This window comes from Piliocolobus tephrosceles, chromosome 12 (assembly GCF_002776525.5).
Source record: "Piliocolobus tephrosceles isolate RC106 chromosome 12, ASM277652v3, whole genome shotgun sequence".
Lineage (NCBI taxonomy): Eukaryota > Metazoa > Chordata > Mammalia > Primates > Cercopithecidae > Piliocolobus > Piliocolobus tephrosceles.
The window spans coordinates 81241233-81253459 of NC_045445.1; positions in this window are offsets into that span (position 1 = coordinate 81241233).

Sequence of the window (12227 nt, forward strand, 5' to 3'; positions counted from 1 at the left end):
CGTTTACTGGTTTATAATAAAGGACCTAACAAATGATACAGATGAAGAGATGCATCAAGCAAGGAAGGTATGTGGGAAGGGGCACAGAACTTCCATGTCCTACTTGGGTAGGCCACCCCCCATGAATCTTCACGTGTTCAGCTATCCAGAAGCTCACTGGACCCTGTTTTTTTGAGTTTTTATGAAGGCTTCATTATGTAGGCATGATTGTTTAAATGATTGGCCATTGGTGATCAACTTCACCTTCAGCCCCTCTCCCGTCCCTGGAGGTTGGGCTGAAAGTCTCAACCCTCTATCACGCCTTGGTTTTTCCAGTGACCATTCCCTATCCTTGGGCTACCTAGGGACTGCCAACCATCAGTCAACTCATAGGCATACAAAATGACATCACTTTGGAGACTCCAAGGATTTTCAGAGTTGTATGCCAGGAAATGGAGACAAAGACCAAATATATATTTCATAACATCACACCCCCCAAAAGAAACCCTAAACTTATTAGCTCTCTATTACCCTCCCCACTCCAGCCTGGCAACAACTAGTCTATTTTCTGTCTTTATGGATTTGCCTAATCTGGGCATTTTATAGAAATGGAATAATATAGTATGTGGGCTTTGTGTCTAGCTTCTTTCACTTAGCCTAGTGTTTTCAAGGTTCATCCATGTTGTAGCATATATCAGTACTTCATTCATTTTTATGGCTGGTTCCATCATATGAATATACCACAATGTTTATCCACCCACACGTTGAAGGACATTTGGGATGTTTCCATTTTTGGCTATTGCAAATAATGCTCCTATGAACATTTATGTATAAGCTTTTTTTTTATGTGGACATATGCTTTTATTTCTCTTGAGTATGTGCCTAGGAGTGGAATTATGGGGTCATATGGTAACCTGGGTCATATGTTTAACCTTTTGTGTAACTGCTGTATTGTTTTCCATAGAGGCTGCACCATTTTATGTTCCCACCAGTGGTATTTGAGATTTCCAGTCACTCCACATCCTTGTCAACACTTATTATTTGTATGTTTGATTACAGCCAACCTATTGGGTGGGAGGTGGGATCTCATGTGGTTTGATTTAAATTTCCCTCATGGATAATGATGTTGAGCATCTTTTCATGTACTTGTTGGCCATTTGTATATCTTCTTTGGAGAACTGTCTATTCAGATCTTTGTCCAGTTTTAGACTGAGTTGTTTGTCTTTTTATTGTTGAGTTTTAAGAGTTCTTTATATATTCTGTATAAAAGTTCTTTACTAGATACATGATGTATAAACCCCCCCCCCCTTTTTTTTTTTTTTGAGACAGAGTCCTGCTCTGTTGCCCAGGCTGGAATGCAGTGGCACAACCTCTGCTCAATGCAACCTCCGCCTTCTGGGTTCAAATGATTCTTGTGCCTCAGCCTCCTGAGTAGCTGGGACTACAGGTGTGTGCCACCACGCCCGGCAAATTTTTGTATTTTAAACAGAGATGGGGTTTCGCCATGTTTGCGATGCTGGTCTCGAACTCCTGACCTCAAGTGATCCACCCGCCTTGGCCTCCCAAAGTGCTGGGATTACTGGGGTGAGCCACTGCAGCTGGCTGTAAGATTTACAAAACTTTTATCCATTCTTTGGGTTGTCTTTTCCCTTTCTTGGTGACCTTTGAAGCACAAAATTTTTTACTTTTGATACAGTTCAATTTACCCAGTTTTTCTTTTGTCTTTTGTGCCTTTGGTGTTATATCTAAAAAAACCATTGCCTGATTCAAAGTTACAAAGCTTTACAACTATGCTGTCTTCTAACGGTTTTACAGCTTGAACTCTTACAGTTATGTCGTTGATCCATTTTAAGTTAACTTTTGTACATGATACAAGGTCAGGAGTTCAAATTATTCATTTTTGTATGTAGATTCTCCTTTTTAATTTCAAGGGGTGACACCCTAGTTGAGAATCAGGTCTAGGGAAAATAACAATTACAAAAATCATTGATCAGTTCTCTATCAGGCACTCACATATGCTACCTCTTATTTTTACAGTAACTCTTCAGAGTGTATCTTTCTACTATCCTCCTTTTATAGTTGAGCAAAGTAAGACAGATTAACTTGTCCCACGTTGCACGACTGACAAGAAGCAGAGCTAGGATTTGCATCAGGCCCATCTGTCTCCAAAGCCCAGACTCACAGTGCTGCACTGGATTGCAAGTAGGCTGCATTCTGTTCATTGACTCTTTCAATTTATCCTTATGCATGTATGTACACACACTACACACACACACACACCACACACCACACACACACACACACACACTGTTTGGCATGTAAAAAGTGCTTGAGATACCTGAGCTAAATGATTAGATGCACACAGGTGTTGTTGACAACAGCTGATGTTGGGCAAGATGTGAGCCCAAGATAGGCTAAAAGATGCCAGGGCCAGGGCCAACCTAACAGAAATATAAGCAGTAGCCTCAGCATTGAGTACTGAATGTACCAACAGCTTCTGATCTGATGCAGGGGTGCCATTCCACTCCTCCATGACTGCATACAGTGTGTCTAGCTGGGAAACCTCTTTCTTCTAGTCCCATGCAGAATGAGGTTAAGGACCTATAGCGAGTGGTTTGTTGGGCCTGACAGTCTGTGGAGGATTACCTCAGAAGCTGTTCTGTGCAGAGTCCTGGCACCAAATGAGAGCCTTATGGCTGCAGTTGGGTATAAAGCACCACCCAAGGGCAGGGGCTGGCAGGGCCAAGGGAGGTTTATGACGGCAGTCCAAGATTCCCTTATAAAGGCGAGTACTCTAATCAGTGACTGAGAATGCAAGGAAATGTGAGAACTAGCTAGTAAAGGAAAACCTAAGAGAAGTTTAAGGGATGCCTAGTGATTTCTTAGTTTATTTTCTAATAGTAATGAGAACAGCTACTTTGATTAAGGCTTCTTATGTGGCAGGTACTGTGCTAAGCACTTTAGATGAATTAATTTGTTTAATCCTCATAACAACCCCATGATAGAGTTGCTATTCTTATCTCTATTTTTTACACATGAGAAAATTGAGGTCAAGGGAGGTTAGGTAACTTCCCATGGCCACACAGAGAGTAAGTAGCAAGGATGGAATCGGAACCCAGGCCACCGCTCTCCAGAGTCTGTGCACTTATACTAGCGGGCTGTACAAATGCAAGCAGTATGTAATAAGGGAGGTGGGAGAAAAGAGTATGGTCACCTCCTTCTAGAAAGTTGTTTAAGGTTTCAGAAACTTTCCACCATCCTCCTAATGAGGTGTCTGGAGCACTTTGGAAAGTTTCTAAATGTCTGCAAATATAAGGTGGGGCCATGATTAGGACTGTGGTTTTGGTTTTTGGAACAGGCCAAGAAAGAAGAGAGACTGGACAGGCGCGCGGTGGCTCACGCCTGTAATCCTCGCACTTTAGGAGGCCAAGGAGGATGGATCGCTTGAGCTCGGGAATTTGAGACCAGGCTAAGCAACATAACGAAACTCTGTCTCTACAAAAAGTTAGCTGGGCATGATGGCACACGCCTGTAGTCCCAGCTACTGGGGGGCTGAGGTGGATCACTTGAGCAGAGGAGGTGGAGACTGCAGCGAGTCAAGATTATGCCACTGCACTCCAGCCTGAATGACAAAGTGAGGCGCTGTCAAAAAAAAAAAAAAAAAGAAAGAAAAGAAAAGAAAAGAGAGAGAGACTGCCACCAAGTTTGAGCCCATATATTCATGAAGGACAAATACTAGTTACTGTTTATAAAAGAACTTACTGTGTGTGAGGCAATGTTCTGAGAGCTTTCCTGTACTATTTTATTTAATCATCACAACAACCCTGTGAGGTAGGTATTATTATTATGTGCCACTTTACAGATGAGAAAACGAGACATAACGTTTCCAAGGTTACACAGATTTAAGTGGCAAAATGGAGTGTGTTTCTCCATCTGGGGCACCTAACTGCTATGCTAACCTCATCTTGCCAAAGCCTTTAAGGGAGGGGTTAACCACACCTGTTACAAAAAGAGCCAAATCATAATATTACCCTGTTGGCCCCAAAGCAGCCGGCCAATCCTTTCTTGCTTTGCAACTTGTTCTAAATCTAGTTTTAAAAGCCCCTTGTGTTGACTTCAGCAGTTTTCACAAGCATCAGCATATCCTGGCCCCAACCCACCCGGTATCATTCTCACACGGTTACACCACTCTTTCAGATTGGTTTCTCATGGAGAAAAAATAATGCTCTGTGGTTTTCCCTAGGGAGAAGTGAATCGCAAGTCTCTCTCATGTCTTCCTGTCCCCGTGTGTGTTTTCCCTCTCTACGGTCTAGTGGAAAGACAACAGGCTTTAGTCACACAGATCTGGAGTCAAATCCTGTTTCCTCTACTTCCAGGTCGGGAGGCCTTGGGCAGGACACTTACCCTCAGTTTGCTCATCTGTGAAATGAGGATAATCATAGCAGCTGCCTCACAGGTTACTGCGGGGGATGAAAGTGTAGAGGTAGTGAGAACACATAGCACTGCAGGGGAGAAAAAAAATGAATAAGACAGGAGCCTAGTGTGGCTGAAGCCAGATCAAGAGGGTCTTGAATGTCTAGACAAAGGGGCTAAACTGTATTTAAGAGGCAATGGAGCCTTTGGAGGTCTTTGCAACAGGAGATGACACAATTGTGTTTAACATTTATTGAGTACTTATTCCAGCTTAGACATGATTCTTTACTAAGTCCTCACAACAGGCCTATGAGAAGGTATAACTATTTTTCCTATTTTGCAGATAAGGAAACAGAGATTCAGAAAGATGAACTAACTTGCCTAAGATTACCTAGCTTATAAATGGCAGCTGGGACTAAATCTACACAGCCAGATCCCAGAGTACAAGCCCTTCACCACAAGACTCTGTTATTTTGAAGAAATTATGTTGTACATAGTAGACTGGGTGGGGAGGGGCATGAAGCAGAGATACCAGTTAGGTGGCCATTATAGTCATCCAGGTGACAAGACTTAAAGGCAGGGACCACAGTGGGCCAGTGAAATGGGGGATATGTCCTTAGCAGGCAGCCTTCCAGAACTGGGCAACTGAGTTAATGTGAGAGATAGGGGAGTTAAATCTAGCCCAGAGATTTGGGGGGTTTTGCTACTTTTTCCACGTTCTTGGAGAAAAACAGAATAGTTTTCAACATTTAAAAGTGGGAGAGTTTACATTAAAATCTGGAGTTTCTGTCTTCTCTTGAAGACCAATAGGTTCTGGCAGCACTGGGCTGTTATTCCCACAGGATACTAGTGGTGGGGCCAACAGCAGCTTTCCCCCTGAGACAGAGAGGGACATGCCCCAAGACCCTCTGGGACCTGCTTCTCTCTTTCACCTGACTGCTGCAAACCAGGATGTTGGGAGGAATGGTGATGGGGAAGGAGCTAGTTTGGGAGAGGAAAGAACTACCATCAATATAAAAAAAAAAAAAAGCAAGCTCAGAGCCAAGAGGAAGGGAGAAAACAGCCAGGGGAAGGGGCAGGGAATGGGCCTGGAGATAATAATTGGCATAATAAGAAGGGTCTAAGGTCAAGGAAAGGAGGCTATCTAGGGGCCTAGGCTTTTTAGAGAAGCAATTGAAAGCATTTACTGATGGGGAGACAGGGGAGAGGAAGAGAGAGACAGAGAGACAAGTGTGGGGTGTGGAGAAGCAGTGTCTAAAATCCAAATGTTCAGGCAAAAGCCAAGAGACTATACTGCAGTGTGCTGGGAAGCTCTGGGAGAAGAGAGGTTGTGCTCCCAACAGAGAATTAAAGAGCGATATCTTGATAAAAATGGGTGTATGAATGATGGAGAGAGTAAATCAGAGGAGTTCAGGGTAAGAAACTGAAAGGCCAGGTTACCACTGTGGTGGTCATGGTCTCCAGCAGCCACTCCTCAGTGTGAACTTCTCTTGTAAAGGCAAATAGGGGAGTGTCGCCAGGGCACATATGGGTTGGTATCTGCCTCTCCAGCCCAGTAGTCCTGCAGCCAGCATATGAGGCTGCCAGTTTTGGGCACAAAGGAGCAGTGGATGACCACAAACAAGACACACACAAGCTGAACAAGGGGGAAGAGAAGTGAGAGCTGCCGTGGCTGACTCTTCTCTTTGGAGTCCCATACTTCTTTAAAATTGACTATTCCATTGATAAAAAGGTGGGGATGAGTGGGCTAAGAAGAGATACAATTGAGGAGAGGGTGTCAAATCCAAAGGAGGTGTCTTTCCCGTGGCACAGCCCTATCATACTTTTCATTAAGGTAGGAGTTTCACAGCCTTGCTTGTGTTCAGGGAGAGAGAAAGCAAGGCAGAGAGAAGGAAAATGAGTTTTTGCCAACAGTCAGCATGGAAGGGATCACTAAAGCGGTTCAAAGTCACAGCAATGTCACAATGTGCATTTCTGCATTTGTGGACCCAGCCTGTATGTTTCTAGAGACCGGATGAGGGGCTATTTTGTATGCTCTTGCCAATATTTACAGACGATAGTTTTCCTCTATAAAAAATTAAAAAGAAATATCAAAACCATAGCTGGAACAACAGCAGAGAAGGCCCTACTTAACCCGAAAGGGTTCCCAGGGATGAGATTATTTCTGCTGCTCCAGGGATCAGAATGTTTTACACATAATTACTACTGTTTCCCCTTCTGATTAATGCCTTATTCTGGAGAACAGCTACTTTGCAAAACATCAACATTTATGTGATAAGTCTCAAACTCTTTATTTTTTTTTTTTAAAGTAAGCCTCACATTGTAACACCATTTCACTGTTCTATATGCTTTCTTTCCTCCTGAGTAAAATCTTGAGTTTGGGCTTAATTGAATTCTGGTAGAGATGATATGTAGAGAAGCCCACACCAAAAAAATTTTTTCCACTGTCACAATTTTCAGTAAGGGGATAGGACTTACAGAATGGCTGTGTTGGAAGTAGATGCTTTTCGTCAGTGAAACAACCATTTCGCTGGTGAAAGTTTTTAAAATAACCATTTAAAGTCTCTGGAAATTGTCATCAGAGCACACAATAAGTGGAGAAACATTTATTCAAGAAAGTCTACTAAATATTGGTAAGAACAGATAGAGTCTGTAACATTTGAACCATGACCTGCTCCAGTTCTGCCCCTCACCAGCTCCATGTTACAGAAGCACTGTTCTGGATGGGTGTGGCCGAGAGAGCAAGGTTCTCTACTCCCCCAGCTTCAAGTCTATGGGTTTCAGCTTCACTCCAGGAGCATGTCTCATCTCCCCCAGCTCAGTATTGCAGAAGTTCTATTCTGGGTGAAAGTGGCCAAGAGGACTGGGCTTCCTTCTCCCACCCAGTGCCACCTTGTAGGGCAGAATCTTTACTCCAGGCACAACAGGACAAGAATGCTAGGCCTCAATCATCCTACCGCAGCTGGCTAATAGGATGCAAGCTCCATACTGGGAGAGGCAAGCTGAGAAGACCAGGGACTCCTATCCCCTCCCCAGTGCCCACTCTTAGAGTAAGGGGTATTACTCCAGGAGAACCAGGAACTCTCCCCACCCCAAGCTCCAGTGTAGTGGCTTAGAGGTTCTACCAGGGGCAGACCCTGAAGGCAAGCCATAAGGATGGAGAGCTCCACAGTTCTGTCCAAAGGGGGCTGGTTATTTAGAACAGAGCATGGAGAAGTTCATGCCTAAGGGCACTGTCAAAAACAATGGAGATCTTCCCAGCAAGCAGTTAAGACAGGGCTAGTAGCTTCATGAAGCTAGTAACAACAAGAAAAGTGGCAGACCAGCCAGAAGGTTGCCAGAGAAAACCATGGAAAGAAACACCTAAGAAGTCACCTCATGGGATCACACTCATCCCTATGGACTTGGAAGGCTGTGCACATGCACTAGGCTGCACCTACTTCAGGAGCAATCAAGGCAGGACATGGGACAGACTGGAAAACATTCCCCAAGCCACACACAATTCAAGCAACAAAGGACACAAGCCTTACTGGCTCACAACCTGTGACAAATCACTGATTGAACAATAAGCTACTCTAAACCAGGGACCACTCCTAGGCAGCCAGGCTTAAAATTAAATCACACCCATCCTTGGACGTCTGAAAGACTGTACATATGCCTAAGACTAGGCCCTCTCAGGAATGACTGGAGAGAAAACTAAACTACTAGTTCTTGTTGAACATGGAGCAAAATTGTAAACTCCTTGACCTGTGAAAGCATTCTCCAAGCCACACACACACATCCAACAATAAAGATAGGCAATAAAGATTTTTCAGTCTGAAGAACAACAACAACAATAAAATGAACAGAGCCTCAGAGAAGTGTAAGACAGCATTAAGTGCACTAACATATACATACATAATGGTAGTACCAGAAGGAGAGATGACAGAGATAAGGACAGACAAAATATTTAAAGAAATACTGGCTTCAAACAACCCAAATTTGATTAAAAACATTAATATGCACATCTAATAAGCTCAGTGAACTTCTAGCAGGATAAAGACGAAGAGATCCACGCCCAGGTGCATCACAGTTGTTGAAATAATGAAGTATTGAAAGACAAAGAAAATTTTGAAAGCAGGAGGAAACACTTAACTCACCCATCATGTACAAGGAAACAGCTAATTTCTCAACAGAAACAGTGGAGAGCAGAAGGTATTGAGATGACATATTCAAATGCAGAAAGTAAACAAACAAACAAACAAAAACTGTCAACCCTTAAGCCCAGCATAACTATCATTTAAAAATGAAAGCAAAATAGGCCAGGCGCAGTGGCTCACGCCTTTAATCCCAGCACTTTGGGAGGCCGGGGAGGGCGTATCCCCTGAGGTCAGGAGTTCGAGACCAGCCTGGCCAACATGGCGAAACCCTGTCACTACTAAAAATACAAAAATTAGCCTAGCATGGTGGCATGCACCTGTAATCCCAGCTACTCAGGAGGCTGAGGCAGGAGAATTGCTTGAACCTGGGAGGTGGAGGTTGGTTGCAGTAAGCCAAGATCACACCATTGCACTCCAGCCTGGAAACAAGAGTGAAACTCCGTCTCAGAAAAAAAAAATAAATAAATAACAAAGGTAAAATAAAGACATTCCCATAGAAACAAATACTAAGTGAATCCATTGTCACTTACAGAAAATACTAAAGGAAGTTTTTCAGGCTAAAAGGGAGTGACATTAGACAGCAATTTTTTTTTTTTTTTTTTTTTTATACTTTAAGTTCTAGGGTACATGTGCATAACGTGCAGGTTTGTTACATATGTATACCTGTGCCATGTTGGTGTGCTGCACCCATCGACTCGTCAGCACCCATCAATTCATCATTTATATCAGGTATAACTCCCCAATGCAATCCCTCCCCTCCCCCCTCCCCATGATAGGCCCCAGTGTGTGATGTTCCCCTTCCCGAGTCCAAGTGAACTCATTGTTCAGTTCCCACCTATGAGTGAGAACACGCGGTGTTTGGTTTTCTCTTCTTGTGATACTTTGCTAAGAATGATGGTTTCCAGCTGCATCCATGTCCCTACAAAGGACGCAAACTCATCCTTTTTTATGGCTGCATAGTATTCCATGGTGTATATGTGCCACATTTTCTTAATCCAGTCTGTCACTGATGGACATTTGGGTTGATTCCAAGTCTTTGCTATTGTGAATAGTGCCGCAATAAACATACGTGTGCATGTAGACAGCAATGTTTTTAAGAGATGGGGGCTCACCCTGTTGCCCAGGATAGAATGCAGTGGGATAATCATAACTCAATGCAGCCTCAAACTCCTGGGCTTAAACCATCCTCCTGCCTCAGTATCCAAAGCAGCTGGGACTACAGGTGCATGCCACTACACCTGGCTGAGATAACAATTTAAATTCACACAAATAACCAAAGAGCTCCAGTAAAGGCAGTTATGTAGGTAATGATAAAAGAATAATTACATATTTTTCCTATTTTCTTAAATAATTTAGAAAGTAACTTCATAAACAATATCTATAAAATTGCATTGTTTTCCACAAAATATATAAAAATATAATATATTTGACAACAATAGGGTAAACGAGGTCTTGGGAACAGAGGTGCATTGGAATAAGGAAATGACACTAGATGGTAACTCAAATCCGCAGGAACAAATGAAGAGAACCACCAATGGTAATTAAGAAGGTTAGTATTTTTTAAACTCTATAAATACATCCATGCTCTCTTTTCTTCTATTAGCTTCTTTAAAAGACATAAGATTACATAAAGTAATAATTGTAACCAAGTGTTGTTAGATTTGTAACACATGTGGACATAATATATATAATAATAATAGCACAAAAATGGGGAAGGGAGGTATATAAAACTAAAGTTTCTGTATCTCACTGGAATTAACTTACTACAAATCTGAAGTAGATTCTGACAAGTTAAGATGCATATCATAAACCTTAGGACAACAATTAAGTAAAAAAGCTTTTTAAAAAGTTAAAAATAATTAAATGAATTAAAATGCTATGCTAGAAAATACTTAATGCAAAACAAGGCAGTAAAAGAGGAACAGAGGTTAAAAAAAAAAAAGATGTGAAACATATAGAAAACAAAAAGCAAAACTGAAGCTGAAGCAGGAAGATCACTTGAGGCCAGGAGTTTGAGACCAGGCTGGGCAATATAGCAAGACCGTGTCTCTACAAAAAATTCAAAAATTAACCCATTATGGTGGTGCACACCTGTAGTCCTAACTACTCGGGAGGCTGAGGCAGGAGGATTGCTTGAGCCCAGAAGTTGGAGGCTGCAGTGAGCAATGACCACACCACTGCACTCCAGCCTGGGTGACAGAGTGAGACTCTTTACAAGAGAAAATTTGAAAAGCAAAAATGGCTTAAGGAAGCAGTGAAAGAAAAGCCAACTAAATTCAGAGCAAGAAGAAGGAAGGAAATAATAAAAGAGGAAATAAATGAAACAAATAATAGAAAAGTAGAGAAAATCAACAAAGCCAAAAGTCGGTTATTTGGAAAAAAAAAAAAAAAAAGAACAAAATTGACAAATCTTTAACTAGACTGACCAAAAGAAAACTAGAAAAGACTCATCACTACTGACCTTACAGAAATAAAAAGAGAAATAAGCAAATACTGTGAACAACTATATGGCAACAAATTTGGTAACTTAGATAAAATAGACAAATTCCTAGAAAGAACAACTTCTAGCAACTGATTCAAGAAGAAATAGAAAATCTGAATAGACTTATAATAAACAAAGAGATTGAATTAATAATTTTAAAACTTCCCACAAAAAAGTCCAGGCCCAGATGGCTTTACTGATGAATTCTACAAAACATTTAAAGAAAAATTCACAAACTCTTCCAAAAACAGAGAAGAAACAAACATTTCCAGACTCATTCTATGAGGCCAGCACTATTCTGATACCAAAGCCAGAAAAGGACATCACAAGAAAAGAAACCTACAGACCAATAGCCTTATAAATATAGATGCAAAGTCCTCAACAAAATACTAGCAGATCAAATATAGCAACATATAAAAAAGATTATACATGAACAAAACAGATTTATCCCAGGAATTTTAAGTTGGCTTAACATCTGAAAATGAATTAAAAATCATTAGAATAAAGGGCCAAAACCACATGCTGATTTCAACAGATGCAGAAAACTATCTGACAAAATCTAACACCTGTTTATTATAAAAACACTCAACATGCTAGAAATAGAAGGAAACATCCCAACCTGATAAATGCATCTACAAAAAACCCACAGCCAATACCATACTTAATGGTGAAAAACAAAAAGCCTTTCCCTAAGACAAGGGTGTTTGTTCTCGCTACCTCTATTCAACATTGTAAGGGAGGTTCTAGCTAAAGCAATTAGTTTAAAAAGAAAAAGAAACAAAAGGCATACAGATTAAAAAGGAAGAAGTAAAACTATCTCTGTTTGTAGATGATATGATCTTGTGTATAGAAAATCCTAAGGCAACCACTAAAAATGAGAATAAACAAATTCAACAAATTTGCTAAATAAAATTAAGAAAACCGTTCAGCCAGGCGCGATGGCTCATGCCTGTAATCCCAGCACTTCGAGAGGCTGAAGTGGGTGGATCACCTGAGGTCAGGAGTTCGAAAGCAGCCTGGCCAACATGGGGAAACCCCATCTCTACTAAAAATACAAAAATTAGCCAGGCACAGTGGTGAGGGACTGTAATCCCAGCTACTGGGGAGGCTGAAGCAGGAGAATTACTTGAACTCGGGAGGTGGAGGTTGCAGTGAGCCAAGATTGCACCATTGTACTCCAGCCTGGGCGACAGAGCCAGACTCTGTCTCAAAAA